At 33.6% G+C, this 7,074-nt stretch overlaps 1 pseudogene; it reads right to left on the bottom strand.

The window, feature by feature from the left end:
- Positions 1-3,144: 3,144 nt before the first annotated feature.
- LOC139512955 (uncharacterized) lies at positions 3,145-6,385 on the bottom strand (annotated as a pseudogene).
- Positions 6,386-7,074: the final 689 nt, after the last annotated feature.

Genomic DNA, 7,074 nt, shown 5'->3' with positions numbered 1-7,074 from the left:
GTCTCAAGTGTTTAAACACGGGCACTGGGCTCTCAATGCCGTTTTCAAGTGTTCACAGAGGCTAGGTCTCAAGTGTTTAAACACGGGCACTAGGATCTCAATGCCGTTTTCAAATGTTCACAGAGGCTAGGTCTCAAGTGTTTAAACACGGGCACTGGGCTCTCAATGCCGTTTTCAAATGTTCACAGAGGCTAGGTCTCAAGTGTTTAAACACGGGCACTGGGCTCTCAATGCCGTTTTCAAGTGTTCACAGAGGCTAGGTCTCAAGTGTTTAAACACGGGCACTAGGATCTCAATGCCGTTTTCAAATGTTCACAGAGGCTAGGTCTCAAGTGTTTAAACACGGGCACTGGGCTCTCAATGCCGTTTTCAAGTGTTCACAGAGGCTAGGTCTCAAGTGTTTAAACACGGGCACTGGGCTCTCAATGCCGTTTTCAAGTGTTCACAGAGGCTAGGTCTCATGTGTTTAAACACGGGCATTAGGCTCTCAATGCCGTTTTCAAGTGTTCACAGAGGCTAGGTCTCATGTGTTTAAACACGGGCATTAGGCTCTCAATGCCGTTTTCAAGTGTTCACAGAGGCTAGGTCTCATGTGTTTAAACACGGGCACTAGGCTCTCAATGCCGTTTTCAAGTGTTCACAGAGGCTAGGTCTCATGTGTTTAAACACGGGCATTAGGCTCTCAATGCCGTTTTCAAGTGTTCACAGAGGCTAGGTCTCATGTGTTTAAACACGGGCACTAGGCTCTCAATGCCGTTTTCAAGTGTTCACAGAGGCTAGGTCTCATGTGTTTAAACACGGGCATTAGGCTCTCAATGCCGTTTTCAAGTGTTCACAGAGGCTAGGTCTCAAGTGTTTAAACCTCTATCTGACGCGCGCTGTACCTAAAATAAAATAAAAACTTTCCAAACCAAACAAATAATCAATTTCAATGGGGGAAAGACCGTGCACAATTGCTTTTTAAAAGCAATTGATTTATATTTATTATTATTTTTTTTATTTTTTTTCTTCCGCCTAATTTTTTTTCTTGCGTATTATTGATGTTTCAAAAGATGTCGCTTAGATATTTGGAATATGGTATCGTATAGTTTATACGCTTTAAAACTTTACAGCTGTGTAACAAAATACTTTACGTTGTAAGAGTTATCTCCCCAAACACTGTTTTTCTTGTGGCCACTACTCCTTCGCAACTGTTAAAGATTACGACAAATTTATTTTACCAAATTGCTCGTTACATCTTCAGGATTAGGATATTCATTTGGACCGAAGCTTTACGGAGACTCCATATGAGAGTTATTCCCCCTTTTCCATTTAATTAAGTGATATGCATTTCTAAATGGTAAACCATAAGTGATAAAGACATAGGGTCTTTAGATTTGGGGTCCTTGGTCGAAAATAATAAAAATGAGGTCAAGGTCAAAGGTCAAGGTCATATTCTAAATTTTGATTTTGGCTTATTTTCATTTATTTTCAAATACCTTATGACATATCGACAAATAATTTTTCATAAATTGTTAGTTGCGACATGTCCTTACTTGTATATTTTGATTGAAAGGGTGCGCAGACAATAAATGGGAGTTTTTGCCCATCTTACATTTAGAATTACGCGTAAAGTGATATTACTAATAAACCAAACATATTAAAGACCTTGGGTCTTTTGATTTAAGGTCCTTGGTTTGTGAACTTGAAATTGAGGTCAAGGTCATAGGTTGATATGACGTTCTAGATTTTGACCTTTGCTTTAAATTCATATAAATACATCATAAAGCCATAGGAACTAACATTTTAAACTGATTTTTAATATTTCAATATCAAAATAGATCTTTACTAGTGGAAAGACCTACAATTGTTCTCTGAACAATTGGTTTTTAATTTGGTATTGCATTTGTTACATATCTATGCTATTTGGAATGATATTGATATTTTATAATGCATTTGTATTTTCTTTTTATGTCTGTTTTGTCAGGATCTTTTGAAAATGGTTTTGAAATAATTGATTAAATGTCATAACATATTTGTTTAATAGAGAATTGGCTGTAAAAAGCTTTGAAAAAAAATCAATCTATGGTATTAATTTTTGTGTGAAAGCCGTTTGTACTTTTCTTTTGGCAATTGAGTTGTCGTTCTTTTCAAAAACTAGGCTTCTTAACAACAACATTACGACCAAGAGTTTTCCAATTCTAATTTATTAATCCACATGCTAAAAACATAAGCTCAACAACCTATCAATTTCAAAGAAACATCAATGAATTTGTAATTGCATTTCGAAAAAAATAAAAGAGATATATGAATTATTTTTTCGATTTTCAGTTATAGTTTCAAGAGCCCATGTTGTATGCATATTGGTATAAACATCTGAGACTTAACCTATTTAGTGTATCTACCCTTAAATGGGGATATTGTAAAACAGTAGCACAAATAAAAAAGGCTACGGGAAAGGGAAAATGTACCATTGAGCCATTAAGGCAGTAAATCACTAATTTAAATCTCCTAAAATAGTCTCACTCCGACAGTAAAATAGTTAACAAAAGTTTAGCTCGTCTAAACAATTTGTAAAAATTGAATATTCAAGAATGAAAAAAGGCTACTCGCACATTTGTTGTCCGGTGTTAAATAAGTCAAAGGTTCACTGGTGTCAGATAATTGTGAAAAAGTAAAATAATAAAAATACCGAACATCATGTAATTTCAAATCGAACTGTCTCTTATCAAATGACAAAATCAAAAGCCCAAACACATCAAACGAATGGAGAAAAAAAACCCTGTCATATTCCTGTGCTGTCAGTTTGAAACACGCGGTTTTAATATTTCATCTGTTTTACCATTTCTGCACTGAAACTCTTCCCACATTTATCTTTAATTCGGCACTTAGCTAAACCTATACTGCATAGTATATTGTTATTTTGAACTTCTTAACGTTTGCTGTATAAAATCTAATCGGAAACATAGTGGCCGAAGTAAATGTGTAGGAAATCAAAATTTCTATAGCAGCAGATTATGAACTTTGAGCTTGCTTTTAGTAACCTAAATTGATATTGTATTATCTATTATCGTTTTAATTGTGCCCGTCTTTAAATTGTTTGTAATAAACAAATAATAAAGTAGTGCATTTAGAAGCGGCGCATTCGAACTACAATAAGAAACATGTGGATAAAAATTTTATTGTACAAATTAATTATTTACATAAAATTGCGAAAAATAATAATGCCAAGTGGATCATATTTACAATCAACAATTTGTCTACGTTAGTTCAACGAATATTATTTCTCCGACCATGTTTTGCGAAACAAGAATTATCTTCATTATCAGGATTTTAAAAATAAATATGTCCTCTCATCATATTCGTACTATAGTGGTTTTATATTTTGTAGCTTACGTGTATTAAAATCAATTTTAAAGATAAATTACTTATCTAATGGCTTAATTCTTTTTTCCCACCCACTGTGGGGTTGCCCAAGGGCTGCTCCAAGCATACTTTGGGACATTTAAAACATAAATCAACCATGACTGTGCGATTAATAGTGAGGATATGATCTGTACTGTTGTGAGCTGTTGGGACAGCAAAATACCCATGACCATATGAACAAAGACGTCAAATAATGTGCCTAGAATCGACCAGATATGCCATTCTTTGTACTTCGTACTCCTAGTCCAATCTAAAGAACTCCAGCTTACAATCTATAATTTCAAAAGCATTTATCAATAATAACTGTACACTCTTCTGAAGTATTAGGAATTTGTATTGATATATTGTTTCGTTTGAATATTTCTGTGTTATGGTTGATTTTGTATATTTTTTATCAAATGCTTTGATATGTTCGGACTGAAGATAAAACAGTAAGTTGAATGTTTATTTCTATGTATATTTGTGTCAGCTATGTTGAGTATATCCTCTAATGTGTGTCAAATAGCCTACTACATCGTTTTGTTACAACAGAAAAAGTAAAATACAAAAATATCGAACTCCGAGTAAAATTCAAAACGGCAAAATCGAAAGCTCTCCAAAACTGTCATATTCCGGACTTGGTACAAGGGAGTAGCATTTTCTTATGTATAAAATGGTGAATTAAACCTGGTTTTATAGCTAGCTAAACCTCTCACTTGTATGATAAGGAGTTACGGGTAAAATTAAACGTTCGCAACCCGTCTCATGCTATTAGCGCCTATATCAAGTTATGATCCTGTAATTTAATGGTTGTCAGTGGTTGCTGTCTGCTGTTATATTTGTTTTACGTTTATTGTTATAGTAAAAATAGGTACTTTATTTTCTCTTTTGAATTGTTTTACGTTTTCTCATTCCGGGGCTACTTAAAGCGTTCTTATGGTATGATGTGCCTCGTGGTTGAAGGCAGTCAATGGACAGGTCTAATTGTTTACATCTTTGTCATTTGACGTGTAGTTGTCTCATTTGCAATCATACCTTTAGAAGAAACACCAAAGTGTGGTACATTTGAAACTATTTTTTTATCCTCTTATTTGCACAACTGAGCTCTTAGCCGATTAAGAGATTGAGACCTTCACATGGGATATATTTTTTTACTTTATTGTACACTTGTCTTCAAGTTTTTGTTGTACCCTTGTCTTCAAGTTTTTGTTGTACACTTGTCTTCAAGTTTTGTTGTTCACTTGTCCAAGTTTTTCTCTTTTCATTATGATCATTTAAATTGTGGGATTTTCTTACTGAAATATATCCATAACTTTTAAATGAATAATAGTGTGTGTTTATACATATACATGTAATACTCGCTGATACTTAAAATATTAACGTGTGTTTACCTTCTTAGCAGTATCAGTCTTTTCCCACATAAGATAATAATACAAATGCTGTATCAACTGGATACCTGTTAACCACTGCAACTTTCCCAAAACAACAAAAGAAGACAGGAAAACAGTTAATGTATCAACCAGGAAATAGAACCGCATTCTTACAAAATCTTTTCTTGGTAACTGACGAACTCGGAACATAATCAAGCAATGTCCCACAAAATGGAAAGACTCCAGTCCAAATAAAATGAAAGCCAATATCCCAATTAGAGAAAACATCTCTTCTATTTACCTTGAAAATATAAACAAACACACATGTTAATCTTTCTGTATAGTTTAAACTGTATATGCAGTTATATGATAATGATAATATAAATTAATATGTGTGTGTACAAGCATAGGTATGGCATAAATAAAAGATCACGACAAAACAGACAGAAGTTGGAGCCCCATTGGAGGCTTCGGCTGTTTTCTGCTCTTTGGTCGGGGTGTTTTCTCTTTGGCATATTCCCTATTTCCCTCAATTTTCAGTAGAAAATAGCAAAGATATGAAACAAATGTGATGTTAATCCTATCAGAAGTGTAAATAAAAAGTCACTTGTATTCTAATTCAAGTGCTCGAAATATAAGTTTTCCTTGTGGCAAGAGTCTTTACCATAAGTACAAATATGTTGCTTATAATTCTAAAGGTTTATAGATTATGACTTCCGCAAGTAGTATTCACGTAGAATCGGAAACATAGTATCGATAAATCTCTTGAGAATAAACACGGATCTATATATATAGTTTATTACAATACATGAATGAAATAAAACAAATTAGACATGTACCAATCAACGATTAGAATTAGAACGTTGTTAAAATCCGTTTGTGTGTGTGCTGTATACTTGACCACAGTGCGTTCAATCTCCAACAATCAATCAAACCTTCAACTGGTTTTTACACAAAGAGATAACACCGAGATCATTACAATATAAAGGGTCAATAACATGTGAAAAGTCAAAAGTAAAACAACACTAAATCTAGGTAGACGAATGTTACAAATTAAATCTCTAGTATTAGAACATGCCAAGGCCTCTCACTTTTGGTCTAAGCTAGGTTCTTTATAGTATACTGTCATTTGTATATGTACTCTGTACTTTGATAAATATATGACTTAGTTGTTTGCGGCTTATATCAGTACTGAATTCTGGACATCTTTGTAAATGTAATGAATATCTACCTGCAGTTTACATGATAATCTATAGAATTGCCATGAGGTAACATATGATAACGAGAAACATTTCGTGTAATAAGTCATTTAAGTATATAAGAATTATGAACTATTGTTTATCTTACCGTATGCCAAGCGTGTAGTGTATAAAAAAAAAGTAGATAAATTTAGAACAGGAAATACATATTGCGTATGCGTACTCCGCTGATCGATACAAAAATTCACTGGCAAATCATCAGTGATGCAAATTACTTGATTGATGCATTCATCGATTAATAAGTAGTTGTTGTAAACTGCTCTATATTGTACTACTACACTCATGATACTAATATAAAAAAAAAATCAAACAAACAAACAAACAAAAAACAACTTATAATTAGACAAACCTTGTCACCCTGATATTCTATGCCTCACACTTCTGTGACATTACCAGTAACCTATTAAAATCTATAAAGTTAAATATTTTAGTTGAAGCGACTGGTAGGGATGTTTTATGTGTGGCAACATTATGACTGTTGAACTGTATCGACCAGGGAACTTCACATAAAAGATCTATGAAAAGAAAGAAAAAGGTTCATTCAGTAGAATATTAGTTATAACTAAGTATCATCTAATAGTTGTGGGTTAGCAATCTGGAAGCGACATTTGCCATACATAACAACACGGGACAATCTTAACAGATGCGCAACTACAAAAATATGTTAGGGACCCTGACACCAAGGAGTAAATAACCGATTAGTAATTAATGTAATGCGAAGACTGATATCCCCATTCCATTTCCTCGTAAAAATTTAGGTATGGCACCTAAAAGAGTGACGAGTCACTCAATTAAGAAAAGTGTGTATGTTTTTTTTCAAATCGTGAATCATGCCATTTGCTCAAGTTAATTCGCATGTGTGAATAGCTTGGCGGGTATATATAAAAAAGTGTAACGTGATGCGACTTTTTCAATCCCCAAACAACTATCAGAGAATCTCCCATACTGGTGTAATGCCAACATTGTTTCCCCCTATAAATCATTGTAAAATTGGCATTTATTCAAAAATTTAATTTATCTTTGTTTCAAATAAAACAAAATACTTGGCATGAGTAAACTTT

The sequence above is a fragment of the Mytilus edulis genome, chromosome 2 (genome assembly GCF_963676685.1).
Source record: "Mytilus edulis chromosome 2, xbMytEdul2.2, whole genome shotgun sequence".
Taxonomy (NCBI): Eukaryota; Metazoa; Mollusca; class Bivalvia; order Mytilida; family Mytilidae; genus Mytilus; species Mytilus edulis.
The sequence above is the reverse complement of the archived record's forward strand: the minus strand, read 5'-3'. Positions and strand labels throughout refer to the sequence as shown.